This window comes from Carcharhinus amblyrhynchos, chromosome 22 (genome assembly GCF_965287045.1).
Source record: "Carcharhinus amblyrhynchos chromosome 22, sCarAmb.v2.hapA, whole genome shotgun sequence".
Classification (NCBI taxonomy): Eukaryota; Metazoa; Chordata; class Chondrichthyes; order Carcharhiniformes; family Carcharhinidae; genus Carcharhinus; species Carcharhinus amblyrhynchos.
Window position 1 is genome coordinate 44,366,520 of NC_137345.1, and position 12,178 is coordinate 44,378,697.

The window sequence follows — 12,178 nt, forward strand, 5'->3', positions numbered from 1 at the left end:
CCCTATGCTGACACTATAGTTATGAAAGCTCACCAACGCCTCTACTTTCTCAGAAGACGAAGGAAATTTGGCATGTCAGCTACGACTCTCACCAATTTTTACAGGTGCACGATAGAAAGGATTCTTTCTGGTTGTATCACAGCTTGGTTTGGGCTCCCGCTCTGCCCAAGACTGCGAGGAACTATAACAAGTCATGAATGTAGCCCAATCCATCACGCAAACCAGCCTCCCATCCATTGACTCTGTCTATACTTCCCGCTGCCTCGGCAAAGCAGCCAGCATCATTAAGCACCCCACACACCCCGGACATTCTCTCTTCCACTTTCTTCCATCGGAAAAAAGATACAAAAGTCTGAGGTCACGTACCAACCGACTCAAAAACAGCTTCTCCCCTGCTGCTGTCGGACTTTTGTATGGATTTACCTTGCATTAGGTTGATCTTTCTCTATACCCTAGCTATGACTGTAACACTACATTCTGCACTCTCTCCTTTCCTTCTCTATGAACAGTATGCTTTGTCTGCATAGCGCGCAAGAAAAAATACTTTTCACTGTATGTTAATACATGTGATCATAATAAATCAAATCGAACCATCTAGGACAAAGCTGCTGGTTTGATTGGCACCCCAATCATCACCGAAAAACACTCGCTCCGTCCACCACTGTTCTCAGTGGCTGTAATGTGTACCATATTCAAGCTACACTGCTGTCTGGAGTTGCCAGTCACCCAGGAATGGCCTGGAGTTCCAGGAATTCCAGGTCCATCTCCAGGATACAGCTGTGTGAAACCCCGGAGAAAAATCACCGGGACAATAAAAACAGATGGATTTTTTTTGTCATTTTCTTTGAATTTTCTTTCACTTTACCAGATATAAAAAACATTAAAAATAGGAATAAAATGGCTGTTTGGCTGTTTTCCATAACGGCTGGAGTGTGGAGGCAAGTCACGTGATAAAATACAATTAGTCACAGTTGGAAACTCTAAAAGCAGTGACTCACCAAGATTCCTTCAACAGCACCTTCCAAACCCATTCCCTCTGCCATCGAGGAGGACAAGGGCAGCAGATACATGGGAACACCACCGTCTGCAAGTTCCCCTCCAAACCGCTCACCGTCCTGACTTGGAAATACATTCCTTCACCATCACTGGGTCAAAATGGGTAACTCACCTCCCTACCAGCACTGTGGGTGTACCTACACCACATGGAGTGCAGCGATTCAAGAAGGCAGCTCACCACCACCTTCTCAATGGCAGTTGGGGACGGGCAGTAGATGCTGGCCTCGCTATTAATGCTCACATCTCAATAACAAATGTAACAAATTAGACTGCTGCTTGGTCTAAGAAAATTTCAGTCACATTGGTCAGTCACTTACAATTCACAATCCTGATACTGAAACCATCGGATGAAGAACATCAGAGAACCCAAGGCCCTTCACAATCATTCAATTCACTTATTGTAGCACTGACTGTCTGTGTAGAGTCCGCACATTCTCCCTGTGTCTACGTGGGTTTCCTCTGGATGCTCTGGTTTCCTCCCACGATCCAAAGATGCATGGGTTAGATTGATTGGCCCTTTAGTGTCAGAGGGACTATCTAGGGTAAATGCGTTGGGTTAAGGGGTTAAGGCCTGGGTAGGATTGTGGTCAGTGCAGACTTGAAGGGCCAAATGGCCTCCTTCAAGTCTGTAGGATTCTATGATCTACGACTTGCCAACTAATTACTCAAATAACAGAAGCTGAATTAATATAAATTTAGATATTTAAAAATAAATGGTTTAAAAAGCCTACAAACCTTATTTTAGTCCATCGTCTCCCCTCTTTACCCTCATTATTTTCTCATTGTCCACAATCTAGCTGTTTTAATTTTGGTCCTTTAGCTTCTTTTTACTTTAATCTATTTAATCGAACATCTTTAATCTTCCTGCACTCCTTTTATTGAGGAGAATGGAAAATGCCTCTTTTTTAAAATTCGGAACCTTTTGAAGTTCTCGTCCCGTGACAGTGTGTGAGCCAGGAGCCAGTGTCAGTAACCTCATTCTACAGGCAGTGGGCTGTGAGTTCAAGTCCCACACCAGAAGCTTGAGTCCAAAAACATTGATTCACAACGCCACACTGAGGGAGTGTTCCCAATACTGTCAGCGGAAGTGCAAATTAATGTTCACTTTCTCAGGGGCAAACGAAAGATCCCACAGCACCATGGCAGGGAGAATAAAGGGCATTTTCCCTGGTGATTTAGCTGAAATTATGTATTAAGATCACTAAGTCCCCAAAGTCTGTCCACCATGTACAAGGCACAGGTCAGGAGTGTGGTAGAATACTCCCCACTTGCCTGGATGGGTGCAGCTCCAACACTCACCATCCAGGACAAAGCAGCCCCACTTGGCTGGCACCATCTCTACAAATATTCAATCCATCCACCACTGACGCTCAATAGCAGCAGTGTGTACCATCTACAAGACGCACTGCAGCAATTCACCAAAGATCCTTAGACAGCACCTTCCAAACCCACAACCACTTCCATCTAGAAGGACAAGGGCAGCAAATACATGGGGAACACCACCACCCGCAAGATCCCCCTCCACGCCACTCACCATCCTGACTATATCAGCCCTTCCTTCACAGCCGCTGGGTCAAAATCCTGGAATTCCCTCCCTGACAGCATTGTGGGTCAACCCTCAGCACGTAGACTGCAGCGATTCAAGAAGGCAGCTCACCCCCACTTTCTCAAGGAGCAACTAGAGATGGGCAATAAATGCTGGCCAGCCAACGACGCCCAGGTCCCAGGAATGAATAAAAAAAACTGGGAAAAAAAAACAGATTATCGGGTCATTATCACAGCGCTGTTTACTGGGCAAATTGTAGCAGTTCCTGCATTATAATTGTGACTCAATGTCAAGGGCAACTTACTGAGACCGTGACAGACACTCTGTTATGGAGAGGGGGAAATTTCAAGCCTTCATTTGACATGTCCTCACCCATTCCCCACCTTCCTCCAGCTTTCTTCATACAAATACAAGCATAGTTCCTCAAATTAGTGCTAATTCCCACATCCCGGAATACCCTGTTACCACAGAATTTTGAAGGGAGGATATACATGCATTGGAAACAGTTCAGGGAAGGTTCACAAGGCTGATTCCTGGAATTAAGGGAACATTTTAAGAGGAAAGGTTGAACAACTTGGGCTTGTTTTCATTTAGAAGAACGTGAGGTGATCTTATTATAACATACAAGATTATTGGAAGCTTTGTAAGCTGTGAGGAGAACATTGTAAGACATGGGCAAGTTGGTGGAGTGGACAGATAGGTGACAAAAGTGTGAGGTGATGCATTTTGGTAGGAAGAACTTGGACAAGATAAAATAACAAGTAAAATTCTTAAAGGGATGCAGGAGGTTCTGGTGTTCAGGTGCTTAGATCATTGAAGGTGTCAGGACTGGTGGAGAGAACAGTTAATAAAATTTACATTATCCTGGATCTTATTAATCGGACAAAAGAGTGGAAGAACAAGGAGGTTCTGCTGAACTTCTACAAGACACTAGTTAGATCTCAGCTATTGTGTCCTGGGTACCACACAGTAGGGAGAATGTGAATGCACTGGGGAGATTGCAAAGAGGTTTACAAGGATGCAGAAACATGCAGAAGAGGCTTACAAGAAAGGCTCCAGGACTGAGAAATGTCAGTTATAAGAGTTTGAGACTGTTCTCCTTGGAGAGAAGAAGACCGAGAGGAAATTAGTTGTTCAAAATTATGAGTGGGCTGGACAGAGCGGATAGGGAGAAACTGTCCCCCTCGTAAAAGGGTTGAGATCAAGCGAGCACAGATTTAAAATTACTTGCAAAAGAACCAAACGCAATGTGAGAAAAAATTGTTCCACACAGCAAGTGGTTGGGGTCTGGAATGCACTGCCTGGAAGTGTGGTGGAGGCAGGTTCAATAGAGGCACTCAAGGGGACATTAGATGATTATTTGAACAGGAACAGTGTGTAGGTGTACGGTGAGAAGGCAGAGGGAATGACACTAAGTCATGATGTTCATCTGGAGAGCTAGTGTAGACATGATGGGCCAAATGGCCTCCTTCTGTGGCGTGACAAATTTGTGATTCTCTGGATTCTGAGGGGACTTGACAATGTAAAGGCGGAGAGGATGTTTCCCTTCAGGGAAGAATTGAGAACGAGGCATCACGATTTCAGAATAAGGAGTCAAATAGATTTGAGGAGAAATTTCTTTTCTCGAAAGTTGTTAATTTGTAGCATTCTCTTCCGCAGAGAGTTAGAGGATATTGGGTCATTGAATATATTCAAAGCTGAGTTACACGGAATTCAATCTACATGGAGTTTGAGGTAATGGGGCACAGACAGGAACACAGAGTTCCACAATCAGGTCAACTATTGAATGGGGGGAGCAGGGTCTAGGTGCCAGGTGGCTGTCTGCTGCTCCTAATGTGGATGTTTTTATGAACTTGTTGGGAGATATGAATCATAGAATCCCTACAGTGCAAAAGGAGGCCATTCAGCCCATCAAGCCTGAAGAACAATCCCACCTAGGCCCTATCCCTGTAACCCCAAGTATTGACCCTGCTAATCCCCCTTGATACTAAGGGGCAACTTAGCATGACCAATCAACCCAACCTAGAGTGCGGGGAAGCTGGAGCACTCAGAGGGAACCCAGGCAGACATGGGGAGAACGTGCAGACTCCACACAGACAGTGACCCGAGGCTGGAATCACTAACCACTGTGCCACCTGCAAAGAGGAGTGGCTGCACCTTTCCCCAAGGCATTGCAAAACCAAGTTGACACTTGGAGTGGAAGGAACAAGCTGCTGTTCCACCTCTCTGTCCCAAAACTCAATTTAATATTTGGCCCCCAGATAGGCCAGATATTAAACTGATAAGAACAGATACTTGATCTTCACCTAAAGGCCAACAAGTGATTTTTGTTTTTGTTTATGTTTAATAGTTGTTGACTCACTGGTACCAAGGTGGCCAGGTGTGGACAATAACATGGACTGAAGTAACGTGTGCGTGGGGATAATCAGAATTGCACACACCACAAAATAATTGGCCACATTGCTGAAAAAGCACATCACACCAATTAGACACATGCCAAGTGACTGCAATGGGAGGGATGGATTCATTATTCATGCTGTCAAATGACTAGACACATTCCTCTTCCTACACCATCAGACACTGTGGCACAAAGCTACGACTAGATTCACTAGACAACCAGGCACAATGCCCAAGATCAGATTCCAAAACAAAATAAAGTCGCAGTAAAGTTTATTTATTAGTCACAAGTAGGCTTACATTAACACTGCAATGAAGTTACTGTGAAGGTTAATCTTATAGGTGCTGAAAATCTGAAGGAAAAACGGAAAATAGTGAAAAACACTCAGCAAGTCAGGAAGTGTCAATGGAGAGAGAGAGAGAGAGAGACATAAAGAGAGAGAGAGACATAGAGAGAGAGAGACGTAGAGAGAGAGAGAGAGATGTAGAGAGAGAGAGAGACAGAGAGAGAGAGACGTAGAGAGAGAGAGAGAGATGTAGAGAGAGAGAGAGACAGAGAGAGAGAGAGACAGAGAGAGAGAGAGACAGAGAGAGAGACGTAGAGAGAGAGAGAGAGAGAGACGTAGAGAGAGAGAGAGAGACAGAGAGAGAGACATAGAGAGAAGTCAATGACCTTTCTTAAGGCCGATTAACCAACTGAAACATTGAGAGGAATGTTCGAGGGTCTCGACTGGAGGGTCAGTGAGAGACTACCTCTTTGGAAGGCCGGGTGGACCAGCGAGGCAGATCCAAGGACACCAACCGGCCTTCCTCCAGAATCAGGCCCCCCCACGGTCGTGCCCATTGGTGGCTGTGATGGGGACAGAAGATTCTGCCCTTTAACTCCCTCTTTCTGGACAGATGCCACCTGACTCGCTGACTGCTTCTGGCATTTTCAGTTTTTATTTCTATGGGTGACACGGTAGCACAGTGGGTTAGCACTGCTACTTCACAGCTCCAGCGTCCTGGGTTCGATTCCCGGCTCGGGTCAGTGTCTGTGTGGAGTTTGCACATTCTCCTCGTGTCTGCGTGGGTTTCCTCCGGGTGCTCCGGTTTCCTCCCACAGTCCAAAGATGTGCGGGTTAGGTTGATTGGCCGTGCTAAAAATGCCCCTTAGTGTCCAGGGATGTGTAGGTAATAGGGATTAGTGGGTAAAATATGTAGGGATATGGGGGTAGGGCCTGGGTGGGATCGTGGTCGGTGCAGACTCGATGGGCCGAAGGGCCTCTTTCTGCACTGTAGGGTTCTATGATTAGACTAACAGGCGATTAGACACATGCTACAAGCTACGTTGTCAATATGTACTCTCATCAGACACATACATCCCACTGGTGGGTAATGACCCTTCCTCTGAGCCAGCGGTCCTGGGTTCAAATCCCACCTGAGAACTTAATGGCCAAGGGAGGTGCGTTCATTCAGCAGCAAGACAGCTTGAGTACCAACTTGGCAAATTCCACTCGCAGTGCCAGTTGGCTGGGTAGCCAGTGTGGGTCAGATTGATGCCAGCCTTCTGTTTGGCTTGGATTCGGGAACCTTTCTCTTTGCCTTCCCAACCCCTGGTGGGAGACATGACAGTGTGTGGGTTGGACCTGCCTTCAGGCAGAGAATGAAGAAGACAATTTATTCGACTGGCTGAAGATGATGAGATGGTTTCGGAGGAACTTCTGGGTCAGAATGTTATGGCCCTGTCCTGGTGGGAGTGGGGAGCAAGGCAGGGAAATGTGGCGGGCTGTTCTGGTGTCCACTGACTTCGGCGGGTCTGGAAATTCCCTCTGGCAGGCGGGGCCATACCCTGGAGATTAAACACATGAAGTGGAGTCCATGATCAGGACTATTTCTGGGCCTTGGAAGGGGTACACAATCTTTCCTCCTGCTGTGATTTCGAATGGTCTTTTAATCTGTGAAAACAATTCATGAATCTCCATGTTAAGATCTGTGAACAATTAAAGTAGCTGCTTATATCTGAGATTAATTAACAAATGGTAGAAGATAGTCAGTAAACTGGTCAGATAGAGTTTGGAAGGATGAGGGAGGATCTATTGAAAATTACAGGATACTGCGAGGCCTGGATAGAGTGGACGTGGAGAGGATGTTTCCACCAGTAGGAAAAACTCGAACCAGAGGGCCCAACCTCAGGCTAAAGGGACGATCCTTTAAAACAGAGATGAGGAGGAATTTCTTCAGCCAGAGAGTGGGGAATCTGTGGAACTCTTTGCCACAGAAGGATGTGGGGGCCAGGTCACTGAGTGTCTTTAAGACAGAGATAGATAGGTTCTTGATTAATAACGGGATCAGGGGTTATGGGGAAAAGGCAGGAGAATGGGGGATGAGAAAAAAAATCAGCCATGATTGAATGGTAGAACAAACTCGATGGGCCGAGTGGCCTAATTCTGCTTCTATGTCTTATGATATGATTGTATTTGTCACAGACAGTCATCATTAAATGATCTGGCTCCACCATTAGTTATAGACCAGTGAGAATTCCAAGATATCCTGGTACAAAACTGGTCAATGTTAGGAACTTCCAATCAGTGGATTATCTCATTGTAGCTGATTCTTGTTACATTTAATCTCAGATTCCCAGACAGGGTAAAAGGGGAGAAGCCGGACAGCTTGCAATGCTGATTCCTGTCCAGAAGTCACACAGGCTGTGATGCCGTCATAGTCGAATAGCCTTCCCAGCCGGCCTCGATTTGCAGTGCGCGACGTTCAGTGTGGATACGGAGGGGTGGCCAATGACTGTCAGACGGGAGAAGGCAGCACCTTCCGTGGGAAAGGAGAAAATATAAGCAGGAAGCTTCTCTCAATAAGCAAACGCAATGAGCAGAATTTGCCCAAAGTTTTGTTAAATGTTAATTTTGGTGCAAGAACAGGTGCGAATCCTGCCAGCCCCAGCAGCGAAATCCTGACCACAACTTTTAGATGTGGAGATGCCGGCGTTAGACTGGGGTTAACACAGTAAGAAATCTCACAACACCAGGTTAAAGTCCAACAGGTTTATTTGGTAGCAAAAGCCACTAGCTTTCCGAGCGTTGTTCCTTCGTCAAGAAAGTTTTAGAACTTCCTTAAGTTTTAGAATCCCTAAAGTACAGAAGGAGGCCATTCAGCCCAATGAGCCCACACTGACAACAATCCCAACCTATCCCACATACTGCCAATCCCCTCAAAACCAGGCTCAATTTAGCCTGGCCAATCAACCGAACCAACACATCTTTGGACATTTCAGATACCTTGAAAAAAATAATTCCCCAAATGAAAAACTGGCACAAACCATCTGATTCACCCACCCCAGGGATCATCTGAGCAGTTCTATTGAGGGGGTTCTGCATTTAAACAGCTCCACATCACTTACTCAGCAAAGGAGCCAGCTCCCCGCTCCACAGAGAGGCAGACCCCTCACCCAGGAGAGGAGGGAAGGGAAACAATCTACCCCCAGGCTAGCGGGAGACCCTCCAGGAAGATCACAAAGCCCTGCCTGGGAGCCAGTGCCAGCTCTGGCCTGTGCCAACACCCTCCACAAGAGGATGGGGCGCAATGCTGCGAGAAGGCGAACAACGAGCTCCATTTGCCAGGGTAAGTGTGCCCTGAATCTGCTCTGCGCTCCACCTTCTCATCGCTGCCCGGATCAACCCCACATGGCATGGCATCATCTCCATTTGTGTCCCTCCAGGAGAAGCTGGCTCACAACCACGGCGGGTGGGTGGGTGGGTGAAGGCAGTGGGGTATCAGAGCCCAAGATTCAAACTCAATTTGAGGACAAGTCCTGCAGCACACGGCAGGAGGGAGTCTGTGCTGAGGGTGAGGAGGGTCTGAGGCTGAGGGTGCAGTGAGTCTGAGGATGAGGAGGGTTTTGAGGGTGAGGTGAGTCTGAGGGTGAGGAGGGTCTGAGGCTGAGGGTGCAGTGAGTCTGAGGATGAGGAGGTTCTGTGCTGAGGGTGAGGAGGGTCTCTGTTGAGGGTGAGGGTGAGGAGGGTCTGAGGCTGAGGTGGCAGAGGATCAAGAATCGAGGGGGTTTCTCCTCTGCCGGGTTAATGTGTACACCATCTACAAGTTATAACTCACTAAGGTTCCTTAGACAGCACCTTCCAAACCCGTGGCCACTGCCATCCAGTATTATTGATTTATTTATTAGTGTCACAAGTAGGCTTACATTAACACTGCAATGACGTTGCTGTGAAAATCCCCTAGTCGCCTGTTCAGGTACACCGAGGGAGAATTTAGCACGGCCCCGATTTCCTCCCACACTCCAAAAGATGTGAAGGTTGGGTGGATTGGCCATGCTAAGTTGTCCCTACGTGTCCAAAGGTTAGGGGGATTAGTCATGGCTAGGGGGATTAGTCATGGTTAGGGGGATTAATCATGGTTAGGGGGATTAGTCATGGTTAGGGGGATTAGTCATGGTTAGGGGGATTAGTCATGGTTAGAGGGATTAGTCATGATAAAAGCATGGGGTTATGGGGATGGGGGGAGGGGTACTGGGGAAGATACCCTGTCAGAGAGTCAGTGCAGACTCAATGGGCTGAATGGCCTCTTCTGTGCTGCAGGGATTCTATAAAGTGGTGTCGCCATAGCGATATGTGGCTAATCATTACTTTCTGTTGAACAGTCCTGGCAAACTGTAATTAATTAAGATGGTAATAATATTTTAACATTAGCCTGAGTGCTGCACAGCTGAAGGCTTTGCACAAACAGTACGGTATGCAAATAACCTGAGAGTTTTCAGATAACCATTGCATCTTTAGGACAATGAAACATTCAGAATGTTTTGTTTATTGCAGCTACTGACATGCCAGCCAATGAACTCACTGAGACATTAATGATTGGCGGGGGGGCTATCACTGGAACATAAAGTGATTGATTTTCTGGTGTGCGAGGTTACTACTGTTCAGGATATGCTATTGGCAGAAATACAGTCTAAACGTCTGCAGAGGTCAGAGGCCATTAGCCCCATTCAGAGGACAGAATTCCACTCAGCCCCGCAAGGATCAAGAGTTCTAGGTCTCTAACCTGATGGTGTCATGCACGCCCCTTCATCCAGGGTGAAGTTCGAGCGACCTGGCAAGTGTTCACCCACATGATGCTGCCCTCTTCCCTGACAACAGTTAGTGTGACCTTTCCCAGGTCCTGCTCAAGGCAGATTCTAGGGTCAGTCACCCACAGCTGCCTCGATCGATGGTATGGTCTCCAAAGGGTGTGGAAACAGTGAAACAAGATCCACCCAGAATTTTCTGATGTCAGAGCACAGCCAAGCATCCTAGGCTATCTTAAGTTTATCTATTAGTGGGCTTACATTCACACTGCAATGAAGTTACTGTGAAAATCCCTTAGTCGCCAGACTCTGGAGCCTGTTAGGTACATTGAGGGAGAATTTAGCACAGCCAATGCACCTAACCAGCACGTCTTTCAGACTGTGGGAGGAAACAGGAGCACCCGGAGGAAACGCACGCAGACACGAAGAGAATATGCAGACTCCACACACACACACACACACACACACACACACACACACACACACACACACACACACACACACACACACACACACACACACACACACACACAGTGATCCAAGCAGGAATTGAACCCAGATCCCTGGTTTTGTGAGGCAGCAGTGCTAACCACTGTGCCACCATGCCATGCAGTGCCAGGATAGGCTTAAGAATAACCCAGGGAGCAATCAGGATAGACACAGTGTTAAAAACACACTTCTTATAACCAGATATACATTGAGACAGAAAACATTAGCCTTCTAAGGGCAAACAACCTCTAGAAGTTCTCAGTTCCATTAGAACTTAGGGGCATTCTGGATTGTGTATAATACTTCTCAAATATTTAGCTAATACTGGGACCACTCCACTAACCCCTCCCTGTCAAATCCAGGGACCTTTTCAGCTTGGTCTATTTTGCCAGGTCACCATCAATATCTGGTGAGCTCTTGAGCTTGGAGGCTGAAACACGCAGATCTCAAACTTTCCCAATCCAGTCAAGGGGAGACAGAATGAAAAAGTCCACACTGCAGCTTCCTACCCTCTCCTACCCGGAATCCTCAATGGTTGGGGGTTCTGTTTAGGGGCCTGTTCCAGCAATGATTGGCGTGTTTGGAGACCTGACACTCTCCAGCACTTTGGTAGAAATGAGTGGAGCTTTATTCATGAGGTGCAATCACTCTCCTGTCTGCTGCTTCTGTTTCCTGCTCTACATCTCATCACGTCAACCTCGGATGGGTCATATCTTGCGAGAATATTTCCCAGCATACATCACTATAGCGGGGACGCGACAGTGAGTCAAAATACAAATACACAACAATTGGGATTTGGTCTGATAAACAGTGGGGGAATTTACACTGGCAGTATGTTGTGTTTGAATATACACAGTAACATGTTTCTTTCATTTATAATTAAGATCCTTTCAGATTAGCTTGAACCAATGTAAGAATGGAAAAGCTGGGTGCATGACAAAATGAACCAACTCTATCAAGATGGGAGCAGATAAGTGAAACCAAAGGATGCAGGTGCACGGGTTCCCTACATCCATGAGGAGGCAGTAGGGCATGACCTAGGATTTCATCTACCCCCATAGCAAGGCTTTTCCTGGAATAAGCATTGCTAGACAGGGGTTAGAGCTTGAGAAACCACTCCAAATCAAGCATGGCAAACCCAGAGTCTGTCTCACTCTTACCGCCAACCATTGGTGTGTGTTGGAAGGATTTTGCAGACTGATACTCAACCAATTTAGCCAGTCCTGGAGTGGGACTCAAACCTGGATCTTCTGGTTCAGAGGTAGGGGCACTACCCACTGTACCACAAGACCTCCTCTTCCTGCCAGCAGAACAGGAATAAAGATAATCTTTCCCAATCTTCCATTCCCATAAACAAGAGCTGCTACAGCACAAGCAATTAACCTGGTGTTGTGAGACTTTTTACTGTGTGCATTGCGAGACAGATTATTAAATCTAGATACAACACATGAGTTGTCACTGCTGCGTGAGATCAATATGAGTTTCCTAGCTGTGAGTCAGACTGAATGGGAAATTTATAGGCAGATGTGGTTACGGATGCAGGCGACAGATTAAAACGAATGGAAATATAAATGTGTTGTGACGCTGGCTCCAAGCTGCCCACTTCCCTGGTTAATCGGAGC

The 12,178-nt window shown here is 46.7% G+C and overlaps 1 pseudogene; it reads right to left on the reverse strand.

Moving 5' to 3' along the window:
- Window positions 1-4,748: 4,748 nt before the first annotated feature.
- LOC145357164 (U2 spliceosomal RNA) lies at window positions 4,749-4,927 on the reverse strand (annotated as a pseudogene).
- Between the last annotated feature and the right edge of the window lie 7,251 nt (window positions 4,928-12,178).